Here is a 25,348-nt window from a genome sequence, read left to right on the forward strand (position 1 = left end):
ACGATAGGAGAGAAAATAGATTAAAATGCTAGAAAGATACCTACCAAATTTTTAATACAGTGATGTGGGGGAATGACAATTGGAAAATGGAAAATTCAGTTGATAGGTATGAATTTCCTTGCTTTTAAAAAATGTCAGTTACAGGGGCGCCTGGGTGGCGCAGTCGGTTAAGCGTCCGACTTCAGCCAGGTCACGATCTCGCGGTCCGTGAGTTCGAGCCCCGCGTCGGGCTCTGGGCTGATGGCTCAGAGCCTGGAGCCTGTTTCCGATTCTGTGTCTCCCTCTCTCTCTGCCCCTCCCCCGTTCATGCTCTGTCTCTCTCTGTCCCGAAAATAAATAAACGTTGAAAAAAAAAATTAAAAAAAAATGTCAGTTACAAAGAAAAAGGTTAACGCTTTCAAACTGCGTCTATTTGCACAATATCCAGTGATGCCCAAAGCTGCCCAATCTTGTTCTGCCTATTACTGATATACACTGCAGGATTTTGACAAGGATGGAACTCAGTGGTGACTGTTTCCCCTGCTATTACCACAAACATCATTATCTCAAAAACAGACGTGCTGCCTGCAATGCAGACCTACACGCATGCACCTTGCCCTGTGAACCTGCCCGACATGTCCTGTCTGCACTCCATGGCACCTGTCCCCACAGAACCTCCTCCAAGCGTTCCAGCCACTACCCTAAGAGCAGAGCAGAGCACCTGCCTGCAACTGTCAGGTTTGGGAAGTTAGTCAAAGCTTCCCCTGGGAAAGCTAATCACTGTTTTCAAAACCCCAGTTATAAAAGAAATCACCACACAAATGGGAACCCAGAGAATAATCTCAAAAACAATAATAAAGTCATAAAACCTCATACTTAGCACGTTATACTTGCCCATTTCTTTTTTGATTCTCACAATAATTCTGTGAGCTAAGAGAGGCAAGGGCTTACAGAAAGTCCCTGCTCTTTGCTGCTTTGCACTTCGCCCATGTGCTCACCCAACTCCACCAAAAATCCTTACACTTTGTGTTTTGCTGATTCATTTGCTTAATCATCACCTCACCTGCAATCTCCAAAAAAGCTCCAGACCTTTGTATCTAGGGAACATAGCTGAAATAAGCATTTTTCTTCTGGGAAGAAACACAGTAGAGAAGAGCCTGACAGCTGGAGTCAGAAAGACTTCTGATCTAATCTTGCTTCTGCTACTTAGTAGCTCATGCAGTCTTGGTCACATTGCTTAACCCACTAATCCTCAATTTTCCCATCCATAAAACAGGGATCATAATTCCTACTTAAGAGGGCTGTTGTAAGGATTAGATGAGAACATGGGATGAAGCAGCTGGCTTTAAGGAACCTCACTAAGCATTTGGACCTTGGCAAAATCCTTTCCCTGGCCCCATCTGCTGGTGATAAAGAGTAAAGTCATGGCTACAATGAAGGAAAACCGTTTTCACCAGGTAGCTGTTCTTGGACTCACATGAGTTACAGAAACTCGTAACATTGAAAAGCAGGAATAGACTGTATCAATGTCTCTGTGTGGTAGTAAAAGAAACCAAACGATGCAAGGCAGAGTCACGCAGCTCGCTGGGAAGAGAACTGCAGACTCAGAGTCCACAGAAGCCAAACCGAAGAGGTCTCTGGGTAGAAGGAAGGGAAGACAGGCTTCCAAGTCTGGCTCCACTGCTGTTCTCGGGGAAATCTCTTCCCCTCCTCAGAACCCTTGGCTCCTTTCTACACCTGTTCCATACTGACAGATACACATATTTTTGTGTTTTACAAACTTTGCGAAAGGCTTGCAGTAAGGATGCTATACATTGCTGATACATAAGCATTTACATTGATGAGTGGACATCCACAGTCTGGAAAGTTCTTCAGCAAACTGACACCAGCAGCTTCTCCCTAAGAGCCTCTTTCTGGAGACGCCAGCTTCCCACCACAGAGCTCAGACTCCTTTCTCCCTTAAGTCTCTATTATCTCCAATTCCTTTACGATTTTTCAGAAAATGTCAATTGCCACTTGCTCCTAAGCCCTGGACCAGTATTTGCACCAGCACATCCATTAATAAGACCCATTCACATCAAGGCCCATCTTTCTGGGTCACACCCTTCAGACACACCAACTGTCAGAGACAACAGCTTCGTTTCTGTCTGTCCATACCCAAAAATCTCTGTAAATAAAAGGGCACAGTATAGATATTTACAGAAGGACCAACCCTCCCCCACAGTCTCTCCCTAAACTTGCAAGTAAACCTGAGAAAGCAGAGGCAGTTACAGTTACATTGTATCTTTACATTGCATTTTTTGTTCATCCACTACTCAAAGAGACAAGACAGACTGAGGCTGCTTACTTTTGAATATTAAGGAGCAAAGAGAAGTAAAAAATCACATATCCCTAAACTCGGGAAATTGGAAGGAGAAGGTGTCGAGATGCAGGATGGACTCTTTGGTTTGGGAAGCTTGGGGTCAGAAGTCCCTGGCGTTGAGCACACGGACGTGTCCAGTTGTGCGCAGGACACGTGGGCACAGAGTAGAGGGAAGAGGTCAGCGCTGGAGCTTAGGTGACACACAGCTCCCAAGATGACATAAGAAAGATGACTAAAACAAGACAGGAAGCTGTGCTCCTCAAAGAGAAAGGGGTGCAAGGAAAGAAGGAAAGAACAAAGCTCAAGCCTCAGGCGATGCCTACAGTTAGCAGTTGCTGAGGAAAAGAAAGAACAATGACACAGAAGAACCCTGAGCATCTTAGAGACTGGAAGAGCCTCAAAAGAGAATCAAAACAACGTGCTGTCACAAAAGCCACAGCGACAGAGAACTTCAAGGGAGAGTGGGAAGTAGGATCAGAGGCTCCAGGTCGTTCAAAGATAACTGCTTCACAAGGTCTGCAAAAGGGCAGGAATCTCTTACCACTTTAGTTCTGCAGTGTGTTGGGAATAAAATTCAAGTTTCAAGTTGGTATAGTAGCATCAGCAACCTTATCTAACATTTACTGAACACTTAAGCCATGCCCAGGTTGCCAGATGAAATACTGGATGCTCATTTAAATTGGAATGGTAGGCAAATAATGAGTAACTCTTAGTGTATCTTCCATTTCACATAAATAACTGTTTAGTACAGGTATGTCCAACTGCACATAAAAGAATCTGAAATTCACATTTAACTGGGCATCCTGTATTTTTAAAGCTAGCAATCCTGCATACATGAGGCACCACATGAAGCATTTTATATACCTAACCCATTTAATGCTTCTAACATCCAGTTCATTTAGGAGGTCTGTTGCATTTTGTTCCTCTCTCCCCTGAGAAAGCCATAAAGGTTCTATATTGACAAGAGAGAATAAGTCTAATTTTGCATATTTGCACTGATTAATAGAGCTATTTATTAAGGCCTATCTGTGCCAGGAATACAACAAGGAAAAAAACACACTATTTCCTCCCTTATGGAGTTTATTATGTAGTCTTCCTCTCCTTTTTTTTTTAATGTTTATTTTTGAGAGAGAGACAGAGTGCGAGCGGGGGAGGGGTAGAGAGAGAGAGGGAGACACAGAATCTGAGGCAGGCTCCAGGCTCTGAGCTGTCAGCACAGAGCCCAACACGGGGCTCAAACTCATGAACTGCAAGATATGACCTGAGCAGAAGTCAGAAGCTCAACAGACTGAGCCACCCAGGCTCTGTAGTCTTCCTCTCTTAACCCCTCATGAAAAGGAAGCCAGTATGATCACACTGTGTGTATGCGTGTGTGTGTGTGTGTGTGTGTGTGTGTGTGTCTAGGAGCTTTAAAGGCACTCACAAAAATCTAAAATGAAATGTTGACTGTCTAGCACCTTACCATGTAAATGACCAGCACTGGCAAGAGTATTAGGAACATGCAAATCATCTTTTATTCCATATACATAATTGTCTAGAAGGTAGAGGTAGATTAGAAATAAAGAATGGGTATTTCCATAATACCTTAAAGATATAAAGCAAAAAACAGCAGTGTTGAATACAATTCATCTGATTCAGTGATCTTATTTATTAAAAAGTCTTGAATTTCAGGGGTGCCTGGGTGGCTCAGTCAGTTAAACATCTGAGTTCAGCTCAGGTCACTATCTCACAGTTCATGGGTTTGAGAAAGAAAAGACAAGATAGGTTCAGGAAGCGAGTATTAACATAAACATCATCAACTCATACACCATTGGCCAAAGCAAGTCACATGGCCATTCCCAAGGTGTTCAAAGAAGACAACACATACTTTCTTTGTCCAAATGATTCAGTCTAGCACAATCACCTTTCTGGTCACAAATATTTGCATACCTCTTTTATTCACACAAAATGAATGAGACTATAAATGTTTTTCCAACCAGGCTGGAAATCCAGGATCTTGTTCTAGCCTGTATACCAGATTTAAGCCCTCCTGACTCAGACACCTATAAAATACAACAAAATAAAACAGAAGATATCTTCCCTACACACATCCAACATACAATGGTGGGATGGGGACAGGATAATGATGATAGATGTTGCTATTTAACAAAGAGAATAACTGGAAGGCATAGCAATCATTAGTTGATAGCAATGCTGAAGCCTTATGGGACTAATGTTTCAATAAACCTGTATCTTGGGGAATAGACATATTCTTGTTTAAGGCCAGGTTTTGCTATTTGGGATTAGCTCCCCAACCTATAGTTCCCCATAGTCCTTGGTTATTCCTAGGAGGTGCTCCCTTTTCCAATATCCTCCTTAGCCACACATGAAGAAGGTGTAGAAGAATATGAAGCTCTTTGGGGCTGGGCAGCTTTCTCAGTCTACCCATTGCCAGAAATAGCTTTGGGAGTCACAGCTGCTTTTAATCCAAGTTGGCAACTCTTTTGGCATCAACAGTCATTTAAAAACTTATTACTGTGTTATAATCAGCTTCACTTACCAGTAATCACACTGTCATTATTTCTGTGATATACATCTTTCTACATTCATAACTGGTAGTTTATCAGGATTCTACTAGACCAGTCCCTTAATCTTTGTCCACCAGACGATTTTTTAAAACTAAAAGAATATACTGCCCCCTGCAGTACATTCTGTCCATGTGGAGGTTTTAACAATAGATAACATGGCACACTCTTCATCTGGTCTTTGTCCCAAGGCTGAACCCCAATGAGCCCTTATTGCTTAAAGCATTTCTGTTTCTCCTCTTTTTTAACTAGTTGGAGAAAAAACACAACTTCACCTCTCCACCCTTCAAGTCCTAGAATTTCTTGATTCCTTCTGTTCTCTTCCATCCCTTCTTGCTAACTTCCTGGTTCTTTTCTAAGATCCTTTCTTTTCAGTAGAACCTTGGCCAAAGGAAGCTAAAAAGAACCAACGTGCATAAGTGACATTCTGTTCCTAACCTGTTCACTTAAAACCACATGCACATCAGGCACATTACCTGCTTGTATATTATCACAATATTTTTATCAAATAATTTTCCACTGAAGAACACAGGCTTCCATCTTTTGGGCCTCCAGTGGGTTTCCTTGCTGCCCACTTCATGATCCCAGAGTCAATTCCACATATTTTATTTGTTTAGCTGAATCCCACTTCTAGCGACCAAATTTGGTGTTTGCATTTTCCCACGTATTGAAGTTAAACCATGTTTTTTTCAGAGCTGGTTGTCATCCATATATCCTCTGTGAGGTGAATGGTCTTTTCAAGTCTTTAGCCCATTTTCTTTAACTGTATGTTACTTTCTTATTTCTGGGTATTAAGACTCTTTATATATTCTAGATCTGAGTTCCTTACCAGACATGTGATTCACAAATATTTTCTCCCAGTTTGTAGCTTGAGTTTTCATCTTAACAATGTATTTCCCAGAACAAAATACTTTAATTTTAATGAAATTCAATTCAGCACTTTTTTTTTTCTCTTACAGATTGTGCTTTTGGTCCCCTAACTAAGAATTCTTTGCCCAATCTCAGATTACAAAGATTTTCTCCTATATTTTCTTTTGGAATTAAAATAAAAATTAAACCATTACAGTTTTACATTTTGTGTTTAGACCTGTGGTCCATTTTAAGTTAATTTTTGTATAATATCGGAGGTATAGGTCAAAGGTCTCTCTCGATTTGTGTGTGTGTGTGTGTTTGCTTATGAATATCCAGTTGTTCCAACACCATTTGTTGACAACAACTATTCTTTCTCCATTGAATTGTCTTTGTACCACTGTCAAAACAAAAACAAGAAACCCCATGAGTCATATTTGCGTGGGTCTATTTCTGAACTCTTCTGTATGCACTGACCTTGGTGTCTGCCCTGTTGTCAATATCACTCCATCTTGATTGCTGTAGCTTTATATTAAGACTTAATACTGAGTATTATGGGGGTGCCTGGATGGCTCAGTCGGTTGATTGTCTGCCTTTGCCTCAGGTCATAATCTCACGGTTCGTGAGTTCGAGCCCCAAGTGGGGCTCTGTGCTGACAGCTCAGAGCCTGGAGCCTGCTTCAGATTCTGTGTCTTTGTCTCTTTCTGCCCCTCCCCTGCTCTCTCTCTCTCTCAAAAATAAACATTAAATTAAAAAAAAATAATATTGAGTACTATGGGGGCTCTTGGGTGGCTCAGTCGGTTGAGCATCCGACTTCAGATCAGGTCATGATTTCACAGTTTGTGAGTTCAAACCCCACATCTGGCTCACTGCTGTCAGGGTGGAGCCTGCTTTGGATTCTCTGTCCCCCAACCTGCCCCATTCTCTCTGCCCGTCTCCCATCATATTCTCTCAAAAATAAATATACCTTAAAAAATTTTTAATAAATAAAATAGTAAAAAAATATGGAGTACTGCAATTTCTCCAACTTTATCCGTTTTAAAATAGATCTGGCTATTCAGATTCCATTTCTTTTTCATAAAATGTTGGAATCACCCAGACATATCAAAGATCTATATCCATGAGACAATACTAATAATGAAAAATCAATTTGGAAAAATGTGAATGTATGTTGAAACTTCCAATCCACTTACATGGTAAGTCTCTTCAGTTCTTTAGATCTTTTATTTCTTTCATCACTCTTTTGTGGTTTTTAGCAAACAGGTCCCTCCCTTATCTTTTTTTTTTATAACTATTTTAAATGGCATCCTTGGCAAATTTTGGTTTCAAGGTTTTCATTGCTTTTTTTTGAAGAAATGTACACCTTTTTCATGTAATCATCTTGTATCCTACAATATTACTGAACCCACTTGTTGGTTCTAGGAATATTTTTGTAGATTCTTTGGGATATTCTACATAAATAATCACCTTATCTGTGAACAGGGACAGTTTTACTCATTTATTTTCCACTCTGGATTGGGGTTTGGTGTGTTTGTTTCTTTGTTTTTCCTTATTCCGCTGGGTAGGACTTCTAGTAGGATGTTGAAGAAGCATGGCAAGGGTGGACATCCACCTGTGGGAAAGCATGAGGCTATCGCCATTAAGTATGGTGTTAGTTGCAAGCTTCTCTTAGATGCTCTTTATCAGACTGAGGAAGTTCCTTCTATTCCTAGTATGCTGAAAATTATTGTGATGTGATGTTGAATTTGTTCAAGTTACATTCCTTCAGCACTTGATATGAGCAGGTGGTTTTTCTTCAGATGGTTAATATGGTGGATTATACTAACTGTATTATTTCCCGAAGTCCCTATGGGGAAAATGTAGAGAATGGATTTTGGAACTATTTCCTAATAAATACATTTAAAGACATGACTTGCCATACAGCACAATTTAGCTGCATCCTAGGAATTCTGATATGCTGTGTTTTCATTTTCATTCAATATGAAGTATTTCTAACTTTTCTTGTGATTTCTTTTGTGACCTATGGGCTACCTGGCTGTGTACTCTTTGATTTATAAATATTTGGTGTTACACAGGTATTCCTCTGCTATTTAATGCTTTGTTTTATTGTGGTCAGGGAATATAATCTGTGTGATCTCAGCCTTCTTAAATTTAATGAGACTTGTTTGATACACCAAGAGATGGTCCATCTTGATCAATGTTCTGTGTGGATCTGAAAGGACCATGCAGGGCAGTTGTTGCTATAGCATTCTATGTAACCGTCACTTAGGCTGAGTGTACTGATTGTCCTGTGCAAGTCCTCCATATGCCTACTGGCTGTCTTTCCACTTGTTCCATCAGTTATTAAAAAGGATCACTGCCATCTTCAAATATAACCAGGAACTTATCCATATTTCTTTCCACTTTCTCCAATAGTTTTTCTTCATATGTTGTGAAACCTGTAATTCAATTCTTGCTGTTTAGTGGTTATATTTTTTAAGACACTGAAGCTTTTATCATTATAAAACATCTCTATCTCTTGTAATATGCCTTATTCTAAAGTTTACATGGTCTGAACTTAATATATCCACTGTGCCTGTTTTATAACTAGCATTTGCATAGTATGTCTTTTACAAACATTTTACTTTTTGTCTATCTGTATCTTTTTTAAAGGTTTTTTTAAATTTATTTTTTAAGAGAGAGAGACAGAGAGAGAGAGAGAGAGAGAATGAGCAGGGGAGGGGCAGAGAGAGGGAGACACAGAATCCGAACCAGGCTCCAGGCTCCAAGCTGTCAGCACAGAGCCTGACATGGGGCTTGAACTCATGAACTGCGAGGTGGTGACCTGAGCAGAAGTCAGATGCTTAACTGACTGAACCACCCAGACGTCCCTGTCCTTCTTTAGTTCGAACAAACTTCTTGTCTGTACTGATAGTCACAGATGTCATCTCTGCAACAGAAACAGAGGTGGGGACATTTCAAGAACGTTAAAAAAATATCACATCCATGTGCCTTTTTAAAACCAATTAAACATCTATAAAATGTCTCTGATTCTTTCAGAGTATGTGTTGTAAGGAGCAATGTAGGTGATGCTATAGTACTTTATGTTTTTGCTTATAATGGCAACTACTAATTCTTTTTCTTGATAAGTTAGGTTGAGAAATTTTAATTAATGGCAACTGAAGGGCCATTTCCAACTGGGGAAATTCCTTTATATCTGTCTTCAACTTTTTTTGATAAAAAGTTGCACCAGTATTTTACCACCAGATGAAAAAAAAGAGGAATATCATTTAAAAATTAATGTGTTTAGGGGCACCTGGGTGGGTCAGTTGGTTAAGCACCCAACTTCGGCTCAGGTCATGATCTCACGGTTCGTGGGTTCAAGCCCTGTGTCAGTCTCTTTCCTGACAGCTCAGAGCCTGGAGCCTGCTTCGGATTCTGGGTCTCCCTCTCTCTCTCCCCTTCCCCCGCTTGTGCTCTGATTCTCTGTCTCTCTCAAAAATAAATGAACATTTAAAAAATTAATGTATTTAAAGTACAGAGAAAAATAAGCATATATCAGGGTTTGTTTTGAATGAATCTTTTTCTCTGATCTTAATGTAAAGATCTTGTGCTATAACTTTTAAAGCCGTACAAATAAGAGTGCTAAACTGTGGGCTTCAAAGTATGTGTGTTTAACCAGTATTACTTGGAAAATAAAATAGAAGAACAAGAAAGGAAGGAAGGAAGGAAGGAAGGAAGGAAGGAAGGAAGGAAGGAAGGAAGGAAGGAAGGAAAGAAGGAAGGAAGGAAGGAAGGAAGGAAGGAAGGAAGGAAGGAAGGAAGGAAGGAAGAAAAAGATATTTTCATGGGGTTTACTGTCTTTTGATTTGCATAGTTTCTTATACATTGTTGTAATTCTTTGTCCCTTTGAATGCAATGTGTCCTTTTCTCTTGCTATTTTTAAGATCTTATTACAAAATTTTTTGAAATGTGTCCAGACGTGGTTTTAGTCATGTTTATCCTTCTTGAAGCTTGTTGAATTTCTTAGACCTGTAAGTTTACAGTGTTAGTCAAAATTGCAAGGATTTTTTTTATTATTTCTTCAAATATTTTTCATGTCTTTTTCTCTTGTATCATTTGTGGAGTCCAATAACATATATTTAGATTATTTATCTAAGAGCTCACTGATATTCTGTTCATCTCTTTTGGTCTCTCTCTCTCTGCGCTTAATTTTGGGAAGTTTCTATTTCTGTCTTCAGGCTTACTGATGATTTGTTCTGAAGTGTCTTACCTGTTAAGTGGACATGTTTTGTTCTCCAGAGTCTAATCTGTTGATTTTTCATTTTATTTGATGTCTGTGTGTGTGTGTATATACCTTTACTATCCTTCCTCTATTCGTGCTTTCCTTTAAATTCTTGAAAATGTTTATAATTTGTTTTAATATGCATGCTGCTAATTCTACTGTTCTGCATTATTTCTGAGTCTGTTCCTATTAACTGACTCTTCTTTTAGTATGTCCAGTGGTATTTTCATTAGATGCTAGACAATAAATTTTATGGTATTAGTTCATGGATGTCTTGTTTTTATTTAAAGAGTTTGGGCTTTTCTGATAGGCAATCAAGTTATTTGCAGTTTAGTCTGAAGGGCTCAAGGATTGTTTTAAGCTTTTTGAAGGTACTTATACAGTATTCTTTAGGAGTAGATTATCCCCACTATTGAAGCAGGGCTCATCTGGGGTTTTTACTGAATGTCTGCAAACCATTAACAAGGGCTCTTTCTTCTGGCTGGTGGAAAAATCAACTGATTCCACTCCTGCAGGAGTTCTGGGTTCCATTCAGCTCACATTTCCCAGTGACTCAATTTTCCAAATTCTTGGAGCTTTCATCTGATGGACTCATTCCCCCATATTCAGCAAAATTTATAGAAATCCATCTTCAGATTTGTGGAGCTCTTTTCCTGTATAATTTCCTCCCTTCCAGAATTCTACTCTGCAACGTCCAGCTGCTTCAAAGTCCCTGACCCCTGATCTCCATCTCAGCAACCCAGTAGACCAGTATGAAACACTTGGAACGTCTCTCTCTGCTGTCTGTTTGGGGATGTGCCCCTGGGCAAAAAGCCAGCATGGTCATCAGGCTCAACTCATTTGCTTCCCTTCAGGGATCATGATCCAATGAGTTCTGTTGTTTAATGTCTGAAAGAGTTGGTTCATAGAGTTTGTCAAGGTTGCTAATTGTTTAAGACAGGAAATTAAATCCAGTCCCTTTACTCCTTCATGGGCAGAAATAGAAGCTGTCATACCGTTTTTTTTATTCTGGAAAATATTACCCTGTTTTTCAAGAGACTAGAACAGTTGTTTTAAAATTAATGCTCAAATGGTTTGTCTAATCATCTCTTCATTACTACATTAAGATCACGTACTCTTGTCAGAAAAACTACAAAATGATTCTGTGATCCTTCAGGATATATACCAAAAATATACCATAATATACCATAATAAAGTAACTCATTGTTTATAACATATATTTAGATTTAAATACCTTGTAATTATTCATAATCATAGGTTCAGACCCCATATTTTTTCCTGATAAAATCTCTTTTCCCAAAGAGTTAGGCTTTTTCTGGTAATGACTCAACTCTATACAGTAGAAGAAATATACATATATTTTCTAGATGGTTACATACTGAATAGAAGAAAGAGATATTTACATATTTTTATATACAATATAATCCTGAAAATATCATTTATGCCGTATGATAAATAGTATGTTTTAACATTTACTATACTAGAAGCTGATTTTTGCTTTTTATACTTTCTCTATACAAAACCAAAAAAATATGGTTCATATTTTTATTTGACCCAGGTGATTTCTTTTCCCACTCTGTGATTCATAGCCCTTGACAGATAAGAGGTTCTCAACAGTGTATGCCCCATTTCCCATGGCAGTTTTCATTAAAAATTATAAATGAGGATACAAAGTCTCTTAAAAGCATCACTGAATAATGGAATCAGATAAATTGCTCAGAGATCAGCTGCTATGGTTTTTATACTGGAAAAGGGAAAATCATTTAACATAGTACTGTACCAAGTACAGCATTTTCCTTGACTAAACGCTGGTTCTCTTATACACCCTCTTCTCTCTCTCTGAGCAGGAAGATACCCTAATGCCCCAGTGGCAAAATCAAAAACGCTTGATTCTGAGACCCATGTTCTGTTTCAACACTAATCTTGCTTATAGCTAAGATTTAATACAAGGCTAGCCCAACACTGTTCTCTTTACCAGTTCTAACACTGGTTCCAAAAGCACACTTAATTCCCAGGGATATGCTGGAGCCACTTCATGATACAGTGAACCCCGGCTGCATATTGCAGCTAAGGATCCCAACTATGCAAATGAAGCTGTGACATCTGTAATTAGAAGGATCTCACTGTCAATCATTTGACATGAATCAGCATCTTCACTGCACTTCAGGAAAGGTTTTTTAATGAACAAGGTCTAATAATTTTAAAGGCTTAATGAGCAATTACGCTAAAACCAGTGATAGCACTAAGAAGATTCCTCATCATTTACTGTTTTTTCTCAGATGTCATTTCTAATTATAGCATAGGCAAGATCGTGATTGAGGTTCTACCCTTATCAAGACACCATCTCCATTACAAAATGAATCTGCCCTTTACCTAATGCTATGTATTCTAACTAGTGGGAAGGAGAAAAACGAGAACTGATATTTATTAAAGATCATTACTACAAAGACTCTCTTATATATTAACTCATCTAATATATATCCAAATAGCACTATATGATAGATATTATCATGTGTCTTATTACATTCACATTTTTAATATGAGGAAACATAGACTCAGATATATTCAGGAACGTCTCCAAAGATTAGAAAGATAAAGAGAGAAAGAATTTGAGTTGGACCCAGAATAACAGACTTTAAACCTACTACCCTTCCCACTGTATTACACTGCCTCTCTTTTATACCACTGTAGCTACATACTGCCATTAATTTGGGGTCCAAGAGTAATAATTTAATTCCTATTCCTGTTTATGCATTTTGATTAAAAATTGATATATTAACATGCCTCTCTTTTTTTGAAATTTTTATTTGAGGTAATTTTATCTGATTCCCATAGGAGATACTATGGCTTTATTCAGTCAGTAATACCTTGCATGTCCGATGTCAAGCTAATTTATAAATGGAAAGATGTGTAAATAGCTATCCATTATACTTCTGTTTACACCTGCTTCTGTCTTCATTGCACCTATCACTTCTGCTCAATGCCTGAACAAATGGGGCAAAGATGGTTTTCCTGAGTCTCATTGTATCTACCAGTGTCTTGTGATGCTCTGAAATCCCTACACTCACTTGTTTTTTCTTCTCATCAGGAAGCCATTTCATTAATTTGTCCTATGGGCAAAAAAGTTTTGTTTGCCTAAACACAATGGAAACATGTCCACGTGTGTAATTAACAACGTTAATGCCATTTTATCTGGGGGCTTAAGAGCAGAAATTAGTAGCAGTTCTCAGCTCAGAAGAGCCCATGTCTTTGTTTTTGTTTTGTTCTGGTTTTCGCTGTCTCTTGTCTATTTCGGTCACAGTAGTATTAGTTAAGTGAATTGAATAAATCTGAGAGGGCCCTCATTTCTTCTTTTTAAAGTTTATTTATTTGAGAGAGAGAGAAAGCACCAGGTGGGGAGGGCAGAGAGAGAAGAGACATCGAGAATACCAAGCAGGCTCTGCACCCGCAGCATGGAGCCAGATGTGGGGCTCAAACCCATGAACCTTGAGATCACGACCTGAGCCAAACCCAGACACTTACCCAACTGGCCCACCAATGTGCCCTGAACCCTCATTTCTTCTTGCCTTCTCACCTGGAAGGCTTGTATTATAAAACCAAACTACCAGGAATCCCAGAACACTTAATTACTGCTAGTGATGATTTACCAGAATCAGTATTTTAGAACCTATTTCTAGCCTAACTGAAGTCTTCCAAACCACGGTCATCAGAGTAATAACCCTGTAAATAAAATTTTCATTGTTTATTCTGTCTTTGGGGGGAGCTTATGTAATGTCAACAAAATGACATCTGAGCCTGCAAGGCTATACAGAAATAACTGGGAAAAAAAACACCAGAAGAGATTCATTTCCAAATGCATTCTTTTCCCCAGTGCCAAGCACAAATGTATCAGTTGGGGAAATCTAATGTCTCCAGAGGACCAAGGTCACCAAATGTTGTGGGCTCTATGAAAAGCCTACCATTTTATTTCAAATTGACACATTGCCCCATCTAGTTGAAACTCCACAGCTCAAGTACAAGTACAGTTTAGTTTAGGTTCTTATTAAACTGGCTCAAAACACTTTAAAATGAAAGCTTCTGAAAGGAATTAGAAAATGTACTCTGGAAATTAAAATAGTAAAATAAAAACAATGGATCTCGTATTTGCAACAAGTCTGAGAATCCAAAGAGAAAGTCTCAAGGGACAATATGCAACATTAACCACTGTGTTAACAGCTCCCCCATCAGTGATGACTAATTGAAAACTAGCCAATCCATATTTCTACCAAATGAATACATGGTATTATTGGAAGGCAGAAAGTTAAACTCTCTTCATCCAGCTCTGTATTAATAAAGGGAAGCTATTCCTTCATTATTTAAAAATGTGCCAAGACTTCATATAAGCCAAACTATACATGTTTAAAGACAGGGACTATTAGAAAGGAAGTTTAGATCTCAGACCCTGGGTCCACAACAAGAAAGACAATGAAGACCTGAAGAAGAGCCTCTCACATGATGTCTCTCTTGCCCTGCTTTCTCATCTTCTCTCCCTGGTTTACTGGTATGTGTCAGTTAATAGACAAACACTGTTAGACACTAAAATTAATATAAAAGAAGACAAGACATGGTCCCTCATTTACTTTCTGAATGTTATAGTTTGCAGGTGAAAGAGAGAAGGAGAAAAAGCTAACATTTATCCCTAGCAAGAGGAAGTCTTGTAGAGTAGTTAAGGATATCGGCTTCCAGTCCAGTCCACACTGGGTTCAAATCCCAATACTACCACTTACTGGCTCTATGACCTTGAGTAAAATACTTAACTGTGCCTTAGTTTCCTTACCTGTGTAATGGACTGATAACAGGATCCTTAGGGTAAGAGAAATAAACAAGTAAATACATTTATTAGCCCTCACTAAATATGAACTGTTGCCATTAGATATTCCACATCAACTACCATACTAAGTGCTTTTGAATATTCACTTTTGACCTTTCCATCACCCATTGTAATAGTTACTCAATTACACAGATGAGAAAATTGGCACGCAGAGAATTCAAATTCATTGTCCAATGATAACCAGTAAGTGGTGTTGCGAAGACTGAGACTCAGATCTAATCGTAAAGCTTGTATTCTTTCCAGGACATGTGCCTATCTGACTTATTTTGAGGCATTTTACAAGATGCCAGCTTTGATACTTTTTAAAAAGGTCAGAGGAATCCAATCGATGATTCCATACTTCAAAAACAAAACAAACAAACAAACAAACAAAAAACAACACCTAACCTGAGGCTTTTAAAACTCGGCTTAACAGGATTTCCCCTTCCATTTAAGATGGATCCAATTAACTCGTGTCCTAATTAACTATCCTGTAAGTGGCCTGCAAATTAATTTGATCTTCTTTTCTCCACATTGATCACGTTCCTTTCTTCTTATCAACGATACCTTCTTATCGGGCACCTGGGTGGCTCAGTCAGTGAAGCATCCGCATTTGGCTGAGGTCATGATCTCACAGTTTGTGGGTCTGAGCCCAGCCTGGGACTCTGGGCTGAAAGCTCAAAACCTGGAGCCTGCTTCAGATTCTGTGTCTCCCTTTCTCTCTGCCCCTCTGCTGCTCATGCTCTGTCTCTACCTCTCTCTCAAAAATAAATAAACATTAAAAACTTTTTAAAAGAATACCTTCTTATAACAATTATAATTGGTCATACAAATATTTTTAGAAAACTGAGTTTTCAAAATCTGCTGTGTCCAGAAAAAAAAAAACAGAACTCATTCTCCATATAAGATCATGGATATGACAAACCACCCTAGGTTCACAGAGTATGACTGACATCCAAACTTACATTTACTCCTGCACCTGCGTCTTGACACAGATTTTGTACTACTTGTCAGTTCCTCCATCCCTCAGTCTCCCCAGCTGCAGACTGAAAAGATGTGAAGACTCTAAATCCACTCATTTATTTGCTGAATATATAGTGATTGATTACTTTCATTGTTCCAAGCACTGGAGCCTGGAACACTCTGTTCCAGCTTCTGGAGAGGGTACTGTAAACAGAAGAAAGTCCCTGCCTGCATGGAGATTTATTTCCTAGTGGGAGAAGAGATGCATTAAATTGATAAGACTATCCAAGGGTAAAGAATGCAATGGATAACATACAAACAAAAAAAACATGGAAGAAAAAGACAGTGTGTGTATATGGTTAAAATTGCAATATTAAACAAATTCATTAAGGAAACCTCACTGAAAAGATGATATCTGAGCAAACACCTGGAAGAGGTGAGCGAGCATATCACATGATATATGGGGGAGAAACATCCCAAGCAGAGATAACAGCAAGTATGAAGACCTTGATGCTAGAAGATGCCTAATGCATTTGACCGATGCAAGCAAACCACAGTGTCAAGAGGTGAGGTCAGAAAAGTAATGAGGGACCAGACCATGTAGTGCCTGATAGAGTACTACCGTAATACTCTACAGCTACCTGAGTGACCTGTAAAGACATTGAAGGTTTTGGAGCAGAGAAATAACGAGATTTTACTTAAGTTTTGAAAGGATTCCTTTTGTTGCTATATTAAGAATAGATTGTATGGTATTAATGGCAACAACAAAGATAGAAATAAATATTTTTATATCTGTAGAAGAAATTTAATGTGTTTCATAGAAAACAGGAGAGAAGAAAAGGGAAGTAAGAAAGTGCAGCAAATGTAAGATATGACGTTAGGTAGCAAGAATAAGGCCTACTATATCAATAATAACAATAAATATAAATGGGTGTAATTTTTCAATTGACAGAAGGACTCAGATTAGGAAAATAAAGAAAGACAATAAAACATTGTGTACAAAACAACTTGGAAAAATTTTAAAAGTTGAATATGAAAAAAATTTTAATTATTAGGCAAATATGAAACAATTTTGAAAGCAATATTGTTATCTGACAAGATACAAGGAAGACAAAAAGTGGCACAAAAGAATATTACATGCTGGCAAAAGGAACAATAGAGCAAGATGACATAGCCCTTATTAACATCATTGCACCTAAGAATGGTGCTTGAAAATACGTCAAGCAGCAACTGACATGATATATATATATATATATATATATATGTGTATATATATATATATATATATTCATTTATATATATATGTAAATGAATAATAGTAATTGGAGATTTAGCACACCCATTTCTGCAAATGATAGATGGAAGAGACAAAAATAAACATCAGGATTTGAACAATATTGTAAGTATGCGGGTGCTGACACACACACGCACAGGCACACGCACATAGACAGACAAACACACACACACACATACACACATACACACACACAAAGAGAAAGAAATCTATACCTAACATAAAGAGTACACCTACCATATGAGCACTGAGTAATGTATAGAATTATTGAATCACTATAATCTACACCTGAAGCTAATATAACACTGTATGTTAACTATACTGGAATTAAAATGTAAAACTTAATTAAAAAAAGAAAAAGCAATCTATACCTAAGAAAGTAAGATGCTCATGGAACATTAACAAAAATAGACTGTATGTTAACAAAAAAAAAGAAATCATCAATAAAAGCCAAAGTATTAATATTACGTAGACTATATACACTGAACAAATGCAATAAAATTGAAAAATAAAAACAAAGTAGAGCTTAAAATTTATATATTTGAAAAAACTAAGTGGAATATTTCTTTTTTTTTTTAATTTTTTTTTTCAACGTTTATTTATTTTTGGGACAGAGAGACAGAGCATGAACGGGGGAGGGGCAGAGAGAGAGGGAGACACAGAATCGGAAACAGGCTCCGGGCTCTGAGCCATCAGCCCAGAGCCTGACGCGGGGCTCGAACTCACGGACCACGAGATCGTGACCTGGCTGAAGTCGGACGCTTAACCGACTGCGCCACCCAGGCGCCCCCTAAGTGGAATATTTCTAAAAAAATAAAAAGGAGATCATATTGGAAATTCAATATGTTGATGTTAGTGATTATGGGGTTTTTTTTTTGGTTTTTACTTAAATTTGTTTATTTGTAATATCTAAAAAGGCAGGAGGTAACAGCTGAAACAATACACCTTCTGATGCTGATGTTAGTGATTATGAAAGCAGTGTATTAAAATTTGGTGGAGATAACTAAAAAGTAAGTTATGTCTTAACTCACAAAGAGCCAATTTTCACCCTTTTGAGGGTGTTATCACCCATGTTGAGAATGCACACCATAAATAATCTACCAATTTACATGAATTGAAGCGCATAGAGGGTCATATTAAATAACACCACAGGGATGTAATCAGCAAAAGCTATAGATTTTATTTAATATCTAAGCACTATATATTACACATATTAATATATAAGCACTATATATATAAGCACAAGAAGGATAAAATATTTAAAATTTTTTAGAAATGTTTATTTTTGAGAGACAGAGAGAAAGAGTAAGAGCAGGGGAGGGGCAGAGAGAGAGGTCTACACAGAATCTGAAGCAGGCTCAAGGCTCCAGACTCTAGGCTGTCAGGACAGAGCCCTAGATGGGGCTCAAACCCACAAACCATAAGACCATAAACCGAGCCGAAGTCAGATGCTTAACCGACTGAGCCATCCAGGAGTCCCATAACAAGAACAAGTCCCATAACATGCTTAAATATAAGAAGGGAAATCTAATAAGATAGAAAGGACAGGGATATAAGTTTATTTTGTAGAATTGACTCTTTGCAACTATTAATTTTCAAAATTAAAAGCAAAATTAAATTTAAAGACGAATGCCCACAATTTGAAAGCAAAAATGAAACAAATTAACTTGCAAGGCAACTTAACCATAGGGACTACTCAATTTCTTCACCAAGTATATAGCAAGAAAAAAGTCAAAGGGAAATGTATAGACCAAAAGTAACTTAAAACACAGCTCACAAATTGTGGTGTCGGGAACATTTTTTCAATACTGATTCAGAAAAATAAACTGTACCAAAAAAAAATTCCTCAGCCAAGTGCATAAATTTATTATTAAGATATCATTCAGTTTTGATGCCACAGAAATAAAAGGGATCATAAGAGATTACTATGAATAATTTTATGTCAACAAATTTGATAACCTAGAAGAAATGGACAAATTCCTAGAAACATACAAGCTACCCAACTGAATCATGAAGAAACAAAAAATCCAAACACGTAAAGAATTAACAGCAACCTTTCCCAAATGCTTCCAAAAAATTAAAGAGCAAAAGATACTCCCAAACTCATTTTATGATATCAGCATTACCAAATTAGTAAAGGCATAAAAAGACTGTAAGAAAAGAAAACTCCAAGTCAATATCCTTGATGAGCAGACATGCAAAAATCCTCAACAAAATAGGAGCAAACCAAATTCAAGAGCGTATGTATATATATATATATATATATATATATATATATATATATATATACAGCATGACCAAATAGGGATTTATTCTTAGGAACGAAAGGAATATGAAAACCAATCAATTTTTGGGATATGCCATTTAACAGAATGACAAGTGAAAATCACATGATCATCTCAATAGAGAAATTATTTGACAAAATTGAGTATCTTTTCAAGATAAAAACTCTCAATAAACTGGGAATAAAAGGAAATTACATCAACATAAGGAAGGGTATATAGAAAAACCTATAGTAAACATAACACTCAATGTTAAAAAATGCAAAGCTTGGGGCGCCTGGGTGGCGCAGTCGGTTAAGCGTCCAACTTCAGCCAGGTCACGATCTCGCGGTCCGTGAGTTCGAGCCCCGCGTCGGGCTCTGGGCTGATGGCTCAGAGCCTGGAGCCTGTTTCCGATTCTGTGTCTCCCTCTCTCTCTGCCCCTCCCCCGTTCATGCTCTGTCTCTCTTTGTCCCAAAAATAAATAATAAAAAAAAGTTGAAAAAAAAATGCAAAGCTTTTCCCCATGGATCAGGAACAAAACAAGGATGTCCACTCTCACCATTCCTGTTCATCATAGTATTGGAAGTCTTAGCCACAGAAATTGGGCAAGAAAATGATATAAAATCAAACAAATAGGAAAGAAAGAAGTAAAACTGCCTTTGTTTACAAATGACACGATCTCATATGTAGAAAACTCTAAAGATTTCACCAAAGCACTGTCAGAATAAACAAATTCAATAAAATTGCAAGATACAAATCTACACAAAAACAACCAGTTATGTTTTTTGTTATTTTTTTAACATTTCTTTCAGTTTTGAGAGACAGAGCATGGGCGAGGGAGGGGGCAGAGCAAGAGGAGACACGGAATCTAAAGCAGGCTCCAGGCTCTGAACTGTCAGCACAGGACCCGACACTGGCTCAAACCCATGGACTGGGAGATCATGACCTGAGCTCAAGTCAGATGCTCAACCGACTGAGCCACCCAGACTCCCCACCACAAATTTTTATACTCTAATAATGAACCATCCAAAAAAGAAATTAAGAAAACAATCTCATGGATAATTCATCAAAAGAACAAAATACTTAGAAATAAACTTAACTAAAGAGGCCAAAGACCTGTACACTGAAAAATTACAACACAGTGATGAAATAAATTAAAGACACAAATAAATGGAGATATCCAATGTTCATAGACTAGAGGATTTAATATTATTAAAACGCCCAAACTATCCAAAGAGATTCTAGATCTGATGCAATGCCTATTAAAATTTCAATATTTTTTCCCGAAATAGGAAAAGCAATTCTAAAATTCATATGGAACCACAAAAGATTTCAAACAGCCAAAACAATCTTGAGAAAGAACAAAGCTGGAGACATCACATTTCCTGATTTCACAATATATTACAAAGCTACAGTACTTAAAACAATATGGTACTGTTATAAAGACAGACATATAGACCAATTGAACACACTAGAGAACCCAGAACTAAACCCATCCATATTTTGTCAACTGATCTTCAAATAGGGGTGTGAAAAATACACAATGAAGAAAGAGCAGTGTCTTCAAGAAAGGGTACTGGGAAAACTGGATATACACATGTGAAAAAATAAAACTGCATTCTTATCCTACATCATACACAAAATCAAATCAAAACTGATTAAAGACTTTGATGTAACAGTTGAAACTGTAAAACTTGTAAAAAAAATAGGAAAAAAAATCTCATGACATTGGTCTTGGCAATGATTTCATGAATATAACAACAGAAGCATAGGCAACAAAAGAAAGATGAACAAGACTACATCGAACTAAAAAGCTTCCGCACAGCCAAGGCAACAATCAACATAAGGAAAAGGCAACCCACGGGATGGGAGAAGATATTTTCAAACTGTATATCTGACAAAGGGTTAACTTCTAAAATATATAGGGAACTCCTACAACTCAATAGAGAAAAAAAAACAAACAACCCAATTAAAATAGGCAAAGCACTTTTGAATAGACGTTTCTAAAAAACCTAAATAAATGGTTTAGGGTGAATCTTCTGCTATACCAACAGATAGAGGATAAGATGCTCAATATCACTAACTATCAGGGATATACAAATCAAAACCACAAGGCGATGTTACTTATAAATATGTTAATCGGGTAGATTTCATGTGAAGTATCTTTTCTGAGGTGAAATGAAATAATACAATACAATAAAAAAAGATATCACTCAGTTTTTAACATTTTTAGGTAGGATAATGGCATTGTGGTTGTATTTCAAAAAAGAATCCGTATATTTGGAGATTACAGTGTAGATATTTATAGGTTAAATTCTATGATGTATGGATTTGCTGCATAATGATCTGAAGGGGGAGAGAAGTGGGCAAGGTAGAGGGGAGATGAGATGGTCTAGACTGTACCTGCTAAAGCTGTGTGCAGACATATGCAACATCACTGTTGCATCCTCTCTACTTAAATAAATAAATACACACACACACACACATATATATATATATACACACATGCACACATATATAAATACATACTATCTTATAAACTATTCCATATTTTACATTATATGATATATTTCATATATTTTATTATATAAAATAATATAAAATTGCATATAAAATAATATATGTTGCTATATAAAATAATATTAAACATACAAGTATAAAATAATAATATACAAAAACATATGCATGAAAGTTGCAAAATAAAAGTTTTTCTAACGACTAGTATTCATCTCAAAAATTTGGACTTAGAACAACCAATCATAAATGCCCTCCCACCAAAAAAAGAAACAAGGGGGGAGGAAATAATAAAGTTAAGAGCAGAAGATGAGCAAAACTAAATGCTAGTTCTTTGAAAGACGAACCTAATAAGCAAGAAATACCTATAGTAAGATTAAGCAAGAGGAAAGGGGGGAAGGATATGGTTAAATCAAATTTAATTAAAAAATGAAAGTAAAAAGATATCAGTTATTTAAAAATGATAAAAAGCTACTGTAAGCAGTTTACACTAATCAATTTGAAAAAAGACAAAATGAAAAAGTTCTAAAAATGTACAAAACACAAACACTGGTGCAAGAAAGAGAATGTTTAAGGGCCCCTGGGTGGCTCAGTCAGTTGAGCATCTGACTCTTGATTTCAGCTCAAGGTCATGATCACACAGTTCATGAGTTCGAGCCCCGCATCAGGCTCTGTGCTCACAGTACTGAACCTGCTTGGGATTCTCTCTGTCTCCTCTCTCTCTCTGCCCTTCCCACATGCTCTCCCACTCTTTCTCTCTCTCAAAATAAATAATAAATGAACCTAGGGAAAACAAAGAGAAGTTTTATAGAGCAGTAAGTATTAAAGAAATTAAAATGGTATTAAAGATGTTTCTCCCCCTAAATCCAGGCTATCTTGGCTTTGCAGGACAATTCTACCAAATTTTCAAGGAATAATGCTTTACTATTTTACATTAACTATTTCAGAAAAAATGGCAAAACAGATGCCCAATTCTTTTTATGAGGTTAGTGTAATCTTTTTCTCAAATTTTTATTTATTTAAATTCTAATTAGTTAATATATAGTGTAATATTGGTTTCAGGAGTGGACTTTAGTGATTCATGAGGTTAGTGTATTCTTGATTCCACTGTCATAACCTCAGGGAAAGAACATTTTAAGTCCATTTGATTTATACATGTAGTAGAAAAGATCCTTAAATAATATGTTAGCTAGTAACATGTTCATTAAACAATTCTAAAAGTCCTCTCAAAAAATAATAGCATTAAGCTGCAGAGGGTTTATGCAAGGAATGTAAGAGTGATTTATCTCAAAAATATTACAGTAATGTCTCATGTCAATAAACTAAAGGAGAAAAAGCATGATTATTTCAGCAGATGCCCAAAAAGATTTGATCGGATTTAACATGTCTTTAAAATCTTATTTTTAAGAAAAGCAAGCTAAATTAGAAGAAAATCCTCTTTTATAAGTAATGAGTAATACTATTATAAAATTTCATCTTTAGCAGTGGTTACTATATCAGACACTATGCAATTGGGCTTTATAAATCTCATTAAATCCTTACAGAAATACTATGAATACTAAGAAGTACACGTAGAGAGATTAATTTATTTGCCGACAATCATAGAACTCAAAGGTAATGAAGAAGAGTCTCAGAACTAGGGCTGCCCAGTGACAAAGCCAAATGATTTTTCCATACTCCCCACTGATTCTTGTACAAAAGTCAAGCCAGTTGTGTTGTTTTCCATAAAGACCTAAAGCTACCCCATAATGAAGCTTTTTGTCCCGAGTAGAGGTCAGTGCTCATGATGATCTTTCATCACTGCATCTATATTTTATCTGGAAGAATTACAAACAGCCCCAAGATGAAAATAAGCCTTATCCAAAAAATAACTTAAAAGGTAACAGAGACAACACTAAATCGACGCAGATGAGCCTGAGTGTGGTAAAACAGGTCCAGATTCTGCAGATATAAAGAGCCACAAATTCGCTTTGATCAAAAGAATGCGGAGATGTAGTACACTGATTTCAGAAACAGTGACCGTGGGATGAACATACTGCTCATAGACAGCCATAAAATTCACCACAATTTACAGAAGAATAACTGTATGTCAACCCTGCCTAACAATTAAACTTCTGACTAGAGCAAAAGAATAGAAGCTATGATTTTTCTGCCTGATGGTAAATGTGGGCAGATGGCAGCCAAGGTCAGAACATCAGAGTAGAAGGCTATAAAGGAGTGCCAGGAACTCTTGTTGTATCTAATCTTCCCAGCTCAGCTTGCCAAAACTCACAGAGGTGGTCTAGGGAGCTAGGGAAATTTGGTCCTGGAAAATTTACCTTTGACAGCCCTCTGAGTAAGTGCTCTGAGAATATGCTGAGGTTGCATCTTGTTGGCAAGCAGGAAAATGTCTGAAAATCTACAGAATAGTCCGGAGATGGCAGGAGTCCACAAACAAACCAAAAGCTCAAAGAAAGGTAGAGGGCGTTACTCAAGGGACCAGACAGGATTCCTGTCCCAAATGATGGCAACACTTTGGGGAGGGCCTGAAGACCAGGGACAGTTGGTACCCTGGTTCTAATTGCTTCTGTCTCTCCTACTCTAAGTAATATCTATCTGCACATTCTTAGTTATATCCTTTTCCTGTATTAAAGGAACTTGCTTTCTTTACCAATATGTATTAGCATCTTTATGTTAATCATATCACAATCCCATTACAACATCATAGGAAGGGAAGGCTCAGTGATCTCAAGGTCACTCAAACTCCGTTAGGTTTTAACAAATAGTACTCATTCCTATTTAGCTTCTCCTACTCCTGACTTATCTATAATGCTACCTTATTAAAACATCAAGTTTCTTATAACACAAAAAATATCTATGGTATAAAAGAAAGGATTTTGAAGTATTTATTGACCATTATCTATCTAGACAATGTATATTTATTTATAATCCTTGTAACAAAGCATTCTATAGAAAACAAAACTTTTACCATGCATATGGCTAAAAGATTACATTTTTCAGATACATTTTCAGTTTTAGGGATGGCCATGAGATACGTTTGGGCTGATGATATACACCAAGGTGTTGTATAAAACTTCTAGAAAGTCTCCTTAAATGGGAGGGGGTGTGTCATTCTCTGCTTCCTCCATTCTGTTAATTCATGTAATGGACGGAACTCCAGCAGCCATTTTTGGATCATGAAGACAAAGATCACACCACAGAGTGGAGAATCACAGAAACGGTTCCTATGCACATCATGAGGATTCTATTCCACACCCCTGATCTTCTCCTGTATGAGAAAGATTTTTTAAATATCATTTAGCCAGAATTGATTTTGTGCTTTCATCATATGTAGGTGAATCTGATCCTAACTGACACAAGAATGTAACATTCCAAGTTCACATATCTAGTAAGTGACAAAGCCAGGATTCAAACATGCTCCAAAGCCAGATCTATATGATGCCAAA

At 37.1% G+C, this 25,348-nt stretch overlaps 1 long non-coding RNA gene across 2 annotated transcripts in view; it reads right to left on the bottom strand.

Annotated features, from left to right (window-relative positions):
• The window catches only part of LOC111559196, a 192,451-nt gene that overhangs the window by 139,847 nt on the left and 27,256 nt on the right, over window positions 1-25,348 (bottom strand). The gene's annotated exons all lie outside the window — the stretch shown is intronic.

This window comes from Felis catus, chromosome D1 (assembly GCF_018350175.1).
Source record: "Felis catus isolate Fca126 chromosome D1, F.catus_Fca126_mat1.0, whole genome shotgun sequence".
Taxonomy (NCBI): Eukaryota; Metazoa; Chordata; class Mammalia; order Carnivora; family Felidae; genus Felis; species Felis catus.